The sequence below is a fragment of the Bombina bombina genome, chromosome 5, assembly GCF_027579735.1.
Source record: "Bombina bombina isolate aBomBom1 chromosome 5, aBomBom1.pri, whole genome shotgun sequence".
Lineage (NCBI taxonomy): Eukaryota > Metazoa > Chordata > Amphibia > Anura > Bombinatoridae > Bombina > Bombina bombina.
In genome coordinates this window covers 56,439,287-56,452,185 of record NC_069503.1, presented here as the reverse complement: position 1 = coordinate 56,452,185, position 12,899 = coordinate 56,439,287, and the positions used below count along the sequence as shown (strand labels likewise).

Genomic DNA, 12,899 nt, shown 5'->3' with positions numbered 1-12,899 from the left:
GCCCTAATTTAAAAATAAAACCCACCCAATAAACCCTTAAAAAAAACTAACACTAACCTCCAAAGATCCACTTACAGTTTTGTAGACCGGACATCCATCCTCAACGAAGCCGGGAGAAGTCTTCATCCAAGCGGCAAGAAGTCCTCAATGAAGCAGGGAGAAGTCTTCATCCAAGCCGGCAGAAGGGGTCCTCCAGACGGGCAGAAGTCTTCATCCAGACGGCATCTTCTATCTTCATCCATTCTGTGCGGAGCGGCTCCTTCTTCAAGACATCCGGCACAGAGAATCCTCTTCTTCTGACGGCTAACGACGAGATGAAGGTTCCTTTAAGGGATGTCATCCAAGATGGCATCCCTTGAATTCCAATTGGCTGATAGAATTCTATCAGCCAATCGGAATTAAAGGTGAAAAATTCCTATTGGCTGATGCAATCAGCCAATAGGATTGAGCTTGCATTCTATTGGCTGTTAGTGTAAGAAGATAGGGGAAAAAAAGAGAGGTGCTTGTGTGTACCAGTTTAGCAGGTAAAACAGCTTATATTCACCCACAACAGGTTACTCACATTTTAGTGAAGCACTCAAACATTGCTATTAGGCGCATACTGGGAAATCAAAAGCAATCCAGCTTGCTGGATTCTTCACCGTGTATACAGGAACACTTTGGCTCTAATATCCTAGAGCTGGTATGGATTGCCAACAGGAGAAGCTCCACAGAACTCAGGACTCAGGCAAGCAACAAATGACCCACAGAGACCTCCACAATAAGTAGAGCCGGTCCGAGTGGTGATGATTGGTAGGTGGTAAAAATATGGCACTCAGCAAAGGTTCCAAAGTAGGTTAAAAAGTAGTAGAAGGTTTCTCAGCACTAACCCTGTTTCATTAGGCATATAAAACAAACTGATTATAGCCCTAATATATACCAACCTTACCAATCAATGCAAATTAGAAAATAACATACACCTGGAATCTCCCTCTGAGGGGTGGATTCTCAGCATTTTAACCCTTCGTTTATATTTCTCATTAAGAAGGAGACTTTGTATAGAAAAAGAATATGTAATATAAGAATTACTGTGGCAATTTTATAAACTAAAATAAGTGTTCCTAAATTATCATCATGATCTGGGTACGATTGTGGCCTCTAACATATCAGGAATTAACTCTCTAGTACAAATATGTAAATGTAAAACAATCGCTGTAATATTCGTCAATAGGGGGGGTTATTTTGGGGGGGCTTTTTTATTTTGATAGGGCTATTAGATTAGGTGTAATTAGTTTAAATATATGATAATGTTTTTTATTTTGTGTAATTTAGTTGTTTTTTTTTGTAATTTAGGTAATTGTATTTAATTAATGTAATTAATTTAATTGTAGTATAATGTTAGGTGTTAGTGTAACTCAGGTTAGGTTTATTTTACAGGTCATACACTAGCAGCACTCTGGGCCTTAACTAAGGAAACGGAAATTTCCCAACAGGATATTAAAATATAACCTTTATTGATTTTAAAGTTTAAAAAACCAAATTTGTTTGGTTAATCCACACACAATTAAAATACACTCCAGTACCGAAATCTGTGTAATAAATTATACGTTAGATCACTAAGTCTAGTAGTTCGGCCTCTATATGTTCACCGTAGTGAGTGATCTAAATAATCAAATAGATTAAATTAATACAAGTAATTTTACTTTACTTTAGGATTGCAGCACCCGCTGTGCTATACGGCGCCTAACCTGAGCCATTATATTCGTTGACGAGTTCATCTTATGAATTTAGTGATAACAATTATGTACTTAGCCTGGGTTGTGCCAGACTTTATTTAACTACTAGTCCAGTATATTACGCTGTTACTATAAATTGAATGATATCAACTATTTACCAATCATTTGGTTCATGCTAGATTTAACACAATCACTAACCTAGTTTCTTAAGGAGTGTGTGCCAATGGAAAATGACCAATATATATGAGCTAGATCATTTTTTAACCACAGCATCTGCTAATACTAAGTAATATTAATTACTGGATCTGGGTAGTGCTAGACTGAACTTTATTACTAATATCAGTTTTGAAACAACTGCTTGATAACCCGTATGATTCACGGATAGAAGTAGAATTACTTAATATTTTCAACACTATTGAATTCAGTATATCTATGGTCTAGGCTGCACCGGACCGAGCCTATCCTAATAAAGAGATTACTCGAACCTGGATGAATGTGTGCCTAATAAACTATGAACCTATGTTAATCTTTAGATAACCACAACACATGTTCTTCCTGAGAAATAAGTAACAGTAATTACACAATCTTAGTAATACTGTATTACAGTATGCTGCTCGTATAATTTGTGAATACAAACGTGTTCAATTTATGATTGAGGGGCATTGGTCCTACTTCTCGAGCAAACTGGCACCAGTAATGCACACATTGCCATTCATACAGAATAATTGACTAAATCTATAATCCGGGTTGTGGCAGACTTGGTTTTTCCAAGAATATCGAATTCACTGTTATCCACATTTTCTGAACATCATCATTAATGTGAAGCACTTACAATACTCATATCATCTATTGAACCCTTGATACAACGGTGATAGGTGAATCATATTGGAGCTGACATCAGACCACCCAGATAGGAATTCATATATTAGCTCTATACCATAGGCTACACTAGTTTTGGTAATCACTACCTATTAATTTAATCTATTTGATTATTTAGATCACTCACTACGGTGAACATATAGAGGCCGAACTACTAGACTTAGTGATCTAACGTATAATTTATTACACAGATTTCGGTACTGGAGTGTATTTTAATTGTGTGTGGATTAACCAAACAAATTTGGTTTTTTAACTTCAAAATCAATAAAGGTTATATTTTAATATCCTGTTGGGAAATTCCGTTCCTTAGTTAAGGCCCAGAGTGCTGCTAGTGCATGCTTTGGAAGTCTGATATCCTTTATATCATTCTTCCTTTGTGTTTACATTTATATTTGTGCACAAGCACCATTTCCTCCTATTATTGTAAAATTCATAAATTCACTTTATCATTGAAATTACTAACAGAGGAAAAGCCTAAGGAGTGCCACTGTTCATTTGTTTTTATTTTACAGGTCAATTTGTATTTATTTTAGCTAGGTAGTTAGTATAATAGTTAATAACTATTTAGTAACTATGCTACCTAGTTAAAATAAATACAAACTTGCCTGTAAAATAAAAGTAAACCCTAAGCTAGCTACAATGTAACTATTAGTTATATTGTAGCTAGCTTAGGGTTATTTTTACAGACAAGTATTTAGTTTTAAATAGGAATTATTTAGTATTAATAGTAGGTTTTATTTAGATTAACTTTAATAATATTTAAGTTAGGGGGTGTTAGGGTTAGATTTAGGGTTAGGTTTGGGGGTTAATATGTTTATTATAGTGGCGGCGATATCCAGAGCGGCAGATAAGGGGTTAATAAAGTAGGTAGGTGGCGGCAGATTAGGGGTTAATAATATGTAACTAGCATTTGCGACGCGGAAGTGCGGCGGGTTTAGGGGTTAATATGTTTTATTCTAGTGGAGGCAATGTCCGGAGCAGTAAATTAGGGGATAATAATTTTATTTCAGTGTTTGCGATACGGGAGGACCTCGGATTAGGGATTAATAGGTAGTTTATGGGTGTTAGTGTACTTTTTAGCACTTTAGTTATGAGTTTTATGCTACAGCTTTGTAGTTTAAAACTCATAACTACTGAACTTTAGATTGCGTTACGAATCTTGCGGGATAGGCTGTACCGCTCACTTTTTGGCCTCCCAGATAAAGCTTGTAATATCGGCGCTATGTAAGTCCCATTGAAAAAAGACTTTATGCAAATTGCGTAAGTTAATTTGGGTTAAGGCCAAAAAAGTGTGCGGTACAGCTGTACCTACAACACTCGTAATAGCAGCGGTAGCAAAAAAAGCAGCGTTATAACCCATAATGCTGCTTTTTTACTCATAACGCAAAACTCGTAATCTAGCCGAATATTATTTATAAATAAAACAGAATATTTATATCTAAACAAACACTTACAGATATAGTATACATAGCGATTGCAATACCAAACCTCTTTTTCTATGGACTGAAAAGATGATGCAGGTAAGGAAAGGAAAGTATTCATAACAAATTTATATTATACCTTACAGTAAGATATAACTCCTGGATCAAATAGAAGCCACTGTTGGCAGATATGTGATGCCGCTATGTGCACTTTTAGTTTTCAGGACTGAAAAATACAACATTCTGAGACTTAAATTACAGAAAAATGGGGAAAATAAGTAATAAAGGTAAATGTAATAAATAAAGCAAATGACTTAGAACAGTCCTATGGATTACAGCTACTTTATTATAAAGAAGGCAGCATTATCAGGACCATTCTTACGCATTTCGCTCATCAAGCACTTTGTCAGACATCTCTGATGAGGTCACAATAAGAGGTCACGATAATGCTGCATCTTTCTAATAAAGCGCCTTAATCCATAGGACTGTTCCCTGCTGTTTGTTTATTACAGTTTATATGAAGTGAAAAGAGGAATCACTAGAACAGTGGGGACCCTTTGCACCACTGAAGTGTTGGCGTGCAGCTGCTGGAGGTAACCTAAAGCTACACAGGAAACTCGCCATGACCGGAAGTGACCAGTAGCACAAGCGAGTGGGACTCTCTTTCTGCATACGGATCTATAATTCAACCAGAGGCAAAAGGGAATAGTGAGTGAGTGAAGTTACCTCTATGTGTTTATTGCATAATTAGTCACTGTACGTCTGTGACACACAGATAATATCCCGGCACACAGCTGATATAACAATACTATTAGACATTAAATAGTGAGTCAGTGAAGTTATTTCTGTGTGTTTATTGCATTATTAGTCACTGTACATCTGTGACACACAGATAATATCCCGGCACACAGCTGATATAACAATACTATTAGACATTAAATAGTGAGTGAAGTTATTTCTATGTGTTTATTGCATTATTAGTCACTGTACGTCTGTGACACACAGATAATATCCCGGCACACAGCTGATATAACAATACTATTAGACATTAAATAGTGAGTCAGTGAAGTTATTTCTGTGTGTTTATTGCATTATTAGTCACTGTACGTCTGTGACACACAGATAATATCCCGGCACACAGCTGATATAACAATACTATTAGACATTAAATAGTGAGTGAGTGAAGTTATTTCTGTTTATTGCATTATTAGTCACTGTATGTCTGTGACACACAGATAATATCCCGGCACACAGCTGATATAACAATACTATTAGACATTAAATAGTGAGTCAGTGAAGTTACCTCTATGTGTTTATTGCATTATTAGTCACTGTATGTCTGTGAAACACAGATAATATCCCGGCACACAGCTGATATAACAATACTATTAGACATTAAATAGTGAGTGAAGTTATTTCTATGTGTTTATTGCATTATTAGTCACTGTCTACGTCTGTGACACACAGATAATATCCTGGCACACAGCTGATATAACAATACTATTAGACATTAAATAGTGAGTAAGTGAAGTTATTTATATGTGTTTATTGCATTATTAGTCACTGTACGTCTGTGACACACAGATAATATCCCGGCACACAGCTGATATAACAATACTATTAGACATTAAATAGTGACTGAAGTTATTTCTATGTGTTTATTGCATTATTAGTCACTGTACGTCTGTGACACACAGATAATATCCCGGCACATAGCTGATATAACAATGCTATTAGACATTAAATAGTGAGTGAAGTTATTTCTATGTGTTTATTGCATTATTAGTCACTGTCTACGTCTGTGACACACAGATAATATCCCGGCACACATTTGATATAACAATACTATTAGACATTAAATAGTGAGTCAGTGAAGTTATTTCTATGTGTTTATTGCATTATTAGTCACTGTACGTTTGTTACACACAGATAATATCCCGGCACACAGCTGATATAACAATACTATTAGACATTAAATAGTGAGTGGGTGAAGTTATTTCTATGTTTTTATTGCATTATTAGTCACTGTACGTTTGCGACACACAGATAATAGCCCGGCACACAGCTGATATAATAATACTATTGGACATTAAATAGTGAGTGGGTGAAGTTATTTCTATGTGTTTATTGCATTATTAGTCACTGTACGTCTGTGACACACAGATAACATCCCAGCACACCCGCTGATATAACAATACTATTAGACATTAATAGTGAGTCAGTGACGTTATTTCTATGTGTTAATTGCATTATTAGTCACTGTACGTTTGTGACACACAGATAATAACCCGGCACACAGCTGATATAACAATACTATTAGACATTAAATAGTGAGTCAGTGAAGTTATTTCTATGTGTTTATTGCATTATTAGTCACTGTACGTTTGTGACACACAGATAATATTCTGGCACACAGATGGTATAACAATACTATTAGACATTAAATAGTGAGTCAGTGAAGTTATTTCTATGTGTTTATTGCATTATTAGTCACTGTACGTCTGTGACACACAGATAATATCCCGGCACACAGCTGATATAACAATACTATTAGACAATTTAAGTATATGGTTAAGTTGTTTTCCTATGAATAATTAGTCAGTTTATATTACAGTCTCAAGGTGTTTACTGTCCCTTTAATCAGAGCTAGCTTTGTGCTATCTTGTTGTGAATCCTTGTTTAATGAAGATAACATTGTGACAAATCTAACAAGATATTGATTATCTAGATTATCTAGATATAACTCTCTGCTTTTAATTTAAGGGCTATAAAGGGGCAAAAATATTTTAATATGTTAGATCAGTTTATTATTGTACCACTGATTGTTTATAACTATGTATTTAACTCCTGCAAAGTCAGCTATAGAGCAGCAATGTAATACTGGGAGCTAGCTGAGCATATCTGGTGAGCCAATGACAAGAGGCACATGTGTGTAGCCACCAGACAGCTCTTGATAGCAGAAGTGAAATTAAAATTACACATTCTATCTGAATCATGAAAGTGTAATGTTCTATCCCTTTAAGTATGATTTAAGGTACATAAAATGTCTGTGTATAAAAAGTCTTGCTGGTGATTAATAATCTGGGTTGGTGTAGGTCGGGGGTTAATTTGATATTGTTTTATGTACTGTTAAAGGGACAGAAAAGGCAAAATTAAACTTAAATGGATTGGATAGAACATGATATTTCAAACAATTTTCCAATTTATTTATATTATAATTTGTGCTTAGTTCTCTTAGTATCCTTTTTTAAAGTGTAATACTAGGTGAACTCAGGAGCGTGCATGTATCTTCAGACAGCAGTTTGCAAGAACATTTATAGCAATGATATACATAGTTACAAACACTGCTGCACAGAGTGCTAAATACACGTGCTTGCCCTTAAAGGGACATGAAACCCAAAATTTTCTTTCACGATTCAGATAAAGAATACAATTTTAAACAACTTTCCAATTTACTACTTTTATTTAATTTGCTTCCTTCCCTTGTTATCCTTTGCTGAAATGTTATCTAGGAAAGCTCAGGAGCATTTCTAGCTGCTGATTGGTTGCTGCATATTTATACAGATTGTCATAGGCTCACCCATGTGTTCAGTTTGAAACCAGTAGTGCATTGCTGCTCCTTCAACAAATGATACCAAGAGAATGAAACAAATTAGATAATAGAAGTAAATTAGAAAGTTGTTTAAAATTGTATTCTCTATCTGAATCATAATAGAACATTTTTGGGTTTCATGTCCCTTTAAGCTCATATAATATCAGCCTCCTATGTTTACTCTTTAACAAAGGATACCAAAAGTACAAAGCAAATTAGATAATAGAAAGGAATTGGAAAGTTAGGTAAAATTGCTGCTCTATCTGAATTATCAGCGTTTAACTTTCACTGTCAGATTTGCTTCTGTATTTGATGATGTTTTCCTAATTATTCTGTGATATTGTGTGTCACAAATATCTCAGGATTCAGCTGCTAAGGAGTTAACTTGGTGTAGCTTGCACTCAAAACAGTTATTTGTTTTCAAGAAGAATTGTGTTTGTATTTTCTTTGAAGTGCCAGAAGCCCCCTGATTAGCCCACTAAATGTTATTGTGTATGCACTGAGTCATAAAACCACTCGAGCTCTTCATCCCAGAGATACACAGGATAAGGTTTATGGCTTAAGCTGTCAATAGAATGCATGATGCAAAACAGGCCCTTCATTACAAAAACTGTCCAGGTCACTGACAGGACATTGGTATATTATGTACATATGTGGGTTAAAAGTGTTATAACCTTAAAGGCAGGTAAATATGACAACCTATGGCATATTTGATATCAAACCGAGTCTCACAATAAAACTAAAAGGTTCTAGATATGTAAATATAGAAATTTCTTACCTAGCAGAAAATATACTGGATTGTATAATTTCAGGAAAGAAATTAGTCTATTCAAGGCTGTAAAGACAGGGGGGTTTCTTAGCCCGCCCAGGAGGGTTGGGTTAAGCAACATGATCTCTGAAAAGTAGGTTTAAGAATCTTATTTCTCAACAATAGGATTGTCATTCTTACAAGGGGAGCTGCTGTACAGAAGTAAGGAGCCATCATTTTCATGCCATCCCCGGGCGCAGACTCATAAGCTAGTGAAGTATTAGGTCTGTTATTTTTCTCCTTTTTATTTTAAAACACTGTTTTTTTTATTTGTAACAACTTTTTATTAATAATGCATTGTGCATAATATTTTTGGCATAATAAATAATTCCTTTATTAAGTTTGGCCTTTGTCTAATAATTGAACCACGTTACTGAAAGAGACTGGAATATTAGAACTGTATAATTTAGGTTATTTTCTACTAAATTGTATTTCTAGAGTTGATGTGTAAAGTCTGGGTTTTTCCTTATGATTTTCCCTTTAATAAATCTTGAGTGGTGGCAGTATTTTGAGCTATAGGATTGATAGTTTATTGTGGGTGGCATTAAAAGGGAGTGTTGGGCATTTCTCTTACGTCTAGTACAGATTAAAAGAGTGCGGTTAACTCTTGCACCCACTAAACTGAATCACAAGCTTGCCTGGTGTGGCTAGATTGTGACCTGTTGGTGACAGAAAAGGGGTCTGGAAAACCCTTTCTGTGCCAAATAAGTGACTGGCGCAGGGTTGATTAACCTTGGTTCGTCACATTGTGTTTTTAATAATACAAAAAAAAGCCACAAAATACTGGTCTGGATTATAATCACTTTTTATTTGCATAAAAAAAACATTGTATATCATTATATAGTAAAAAGCAGCATTACATGATATATGCACACAATGGTATAAATATATCTAGGACGTATGCTCTTGATACAAAGGGATTTATCAGACATATAATGTTCCCTTTATATATACAGTATGTGCTATTATCAGTTCTTGTGGCTTCTAACATGAAAACATCTAACAGACATAATATCAAGTTACAGAGCATGACACACATATTACATACCCAGTATACATGTAGGTTATAGTAGCCATTTAAATTAAACTGATTATGATCACATGACACACATATTACATACCCAGTATACATGTAGGTTATAGTAGCCATTTAAATTAAACTGATTATGATCACGTATGTACTGGTTACTGATATTGTGTCTCATGAAATAAAATCAGTTTCCCCTCAGTAATTCCTCTGGTATATAACATGTACAATGCTAAGCATCTATTGCTATAAGAAAAGGTTTATCCACATGATGTGCACATTAAATATATCTCCCAGATGTCAATCATTTGAGACTGATGTTCTTGTTTATATAATTCTCTAACACTCTTCATATAAAGACTCCTTTATTCTGTAAATATAATTATTTCCTCCCCTATGTAAAACAAACGTACAACTCCTAACACTGGCATATTAATAAACAACACTGGGGGTGCTTTGGTGGTGAATGGTTGTGTAAACTGGTCAGTATGAGGACAGATCTGTATATTCCTGTGTGGTGTTTGGATTCTATCACATTGATATGAGAGAAACTGAGGTGCACATATATAGAGGAACAAAAAACAGCAGGAGAGCACTTCCAGTCTGGGGCTTTTATAACTGGGATTAGAAAGTATTATTTATAATAGGATCCTTTTTGATGCTTCTATTTAGAGAGTTTGTCCTCTTTAGGATACTTGTAAAAAGGTTTGTACAATGTGTATATAAAGTTTATTTGTGTGTAAATATTTGGAGTTTTTTTGATACCTGATTTCAATAAAAAACCTTTTTTTCCACTTTCTAAACATGTGAAATGTTTCTTCCCTTGTGAATCCTTTCATGAGTTTTCAGATTATTCATAAGTGTAAAACATTTTCCACACTCTGTACATGTGAACGGCTTTTCTCCGTGTGAATCCTTTCATGAGTTTTCAGACTTTTTATTTGTGTAAAACTTTTTCCACACTCTGTACATGTGAACGGCTTTTCTCCTGTGTGACTCAGTTCATGCTTTTTCAGATCACACTTTTGTGTAAACCTTTTTCCACACACTGTACATGTGAAAGGCTTTTCCCCTGTGTGAAACATTTCATGCCTTTTCAGATTACTCTTTTCTGTAAAACATTTTCCACACTCTGTACATGTGAAAGGCTTTTCTCCTGTGTGAATCCTTTCATGAATTTTCAGATGTGTTATTTGTGTAAAACTTTTTCCACACTCTGTACATGTGAAAGGCTTTTCACCTGTGTGACTCCTTTCATGCCTTTTCAGATCACTCTTTTCTGTAAAACATTTTCCACACTCTGTACATGAGAAAAATTCTCCTGTGTGAATCCTTTCATGACTTTTCAGATTACTTTTTTCTGTAAAACATTTTCCACACTCTGTACATGAGAAAGGCTTTTCTCCTGTGTGAATCATTTCATGAGTTTTCAGATGACGTTTTTTTGTAAAACATTTTACACACTCTGTACATGAGAAAGGCTTTTCTCCTGTGTGAATCATTTCATGAGTTTTCAGATGACGTTTTTCTGTAAAACTTTTTCCACACTCTGTACATGAGAAAGGCTTTTCTCCTGTGTGAATCATTTCATGAGTTTTCAGATGACGTTTTTCTGTAAAACTTTTTCCACACTCTGTACATGTGAAAGGTTTTTCCCCTGTGTGAATCCTTTCATGAGTTTTCAGATTACTTTTTTCTGTAAAACTTTTTCCACACTCTGTACATGCAAAAGGCTTTTCTCCTGTGTGAATTCTTTCATGACTTTTCAATTCACTCTTTTGTATAAAACTTTTTCCACACTCTGTACATGTGAAAGGCTTTACTCCTGTGTGAATCTTTTTATGAGTTTTCAGATTACCCATTCGTATAAAACATTTGCCGCACTCAGTACATGTGTGTGGTTTCTCACCTGTGTGAATTTTGTTGTGTTCTAGTAGATGAGACTTACATCTAAAGCTTTTCTCACATTCTGTACATTTGAAAGGTTTCTCTTTTGTATAAATCCTTTGGTTAGACTGTGGACTTTTCCCTTCTTTAATATGTTTTGAAAACTCAGTAAATGTGTGTGATTTATCATCTGGGATAATAATTTCACTAGATAACTCATAAATGTTTTCCTCTTGCTTGATTACTAAATTACTCTCTGTACATAATGATTGCTGCCCAGTTCCTGCCAATTCACAATCTTTTAATATCGTTTGTGATATCCCCCATGTTTGTGAATAGTCATTGTTGTCTAAGATTTTTGGAGTTTGTGGTATCATTCTGATGCTTTCTGTAGTGAAGGATGGATATGAACTATTCAAGTGTTTGTCTACATAAAAAGAAATGGAATAAAAGAAAAATAAGACTGTTTATTCTTTATAATATAATCCATCTCATAAAAAAAAAACATTTTTTATACCCAAAAATGCCTTCCGTTTTGTATTTTTAAACATATTTACCTGTAAATCACAAATTAAAAAAGGATGACATAGAATGTAAACATTACTACATCATCGTAAACTAAATTACTGAGTTGTGGGTGTTACACACATAGGAACAACACAGGCATAAGTGCAGTTATTGGTGTTCTATGAGCGAGATCAGGGCAGAGGAAGGTAGAGTTGCAGGTGTTCTAAGTAATGAACCAGGTCAGAGGGTGAGGTTAGGCAGTTGTTGGACATGATCTGTCTAAAAGAACAGAGGGGGGAGTAGTATTTTTTTCCCTCCTCCTCAGCCCAATGGATGTTGCTCCTTCTTTATAATGTCACTGACACAAATGTTCTTAAAGATGCAGATATAAACATAATAGTTTATATTTGTTTAATGAGTGATCTGTTCTATTTTCCCAGTAATTAAAGTCAGCATAATATCTATTTTACTCACCTAACCCATATGAACTCATGCTGATAACAGGCTCCAATGTCTGTGCTCAGAAAGAAGATTCCCTTATTCACTCCAGTTACATCAATACCGGATATCTCTCAGTGTTCTGGCAGTGTCTGTAAAAAGTATATTAAATGGTTTAGACAGATAATAATAAATAATGGTTCTGAATAACTGTACGTATGGTATAATTAAAGGCACACATAACAATTCATGTGATGCAGATTAGGTTATTACATATGTGATGATGATTTACCACAAGCATTTAGTACAGTAAACTATGTGGGTGTTATAATTGCCCCTTAAATATTAATCTTCCCAGATCTATACAACATAATGGTAGAAAATCTATTTAAGTGGGGCCATATCACAAATTTACAAATATATTATAATTTTTGTTTTCTATCATTTATATGAAACAATATTTTCTCCTGAAAGAAATGTTTAAAATCAGTTGTTTAAATATAAGTTAAACCGGATACTGCAGTATTGGTATTGTACTTCCTACTAATTCTCACTGTCAGACATTTTGTCATGTGCTCCATCCCCAGTCCTTTAACTTATCTTGGTCAATACTGAGTTGTCTTAA

The 12,899-nt window shown here is 34.7% G+C and overlaps 1 protein-coding gene across 1 annotated transcript in view; it reads right to left on the bottom strand.

The window, feature by feature from the left end:
* Positions 1-12,426, bottom strand: part of LOC128659841 (zinc finger protein 850-like) — a 247,671-nt gene extending 235,245 nt beyond the window's left edge. Inside the window, exon 1 of the mRNA XM_053713416.1 lies at positions 12,311-12,426. The gene's annotated coding sequence lies outside the window, so the exon portion shown is untranslated. The remainder of the gene's footprint in view (positions 1-12,310) is intronic.
* Positions 12,427-12,899: the final 473 nt, after the last annotated feature.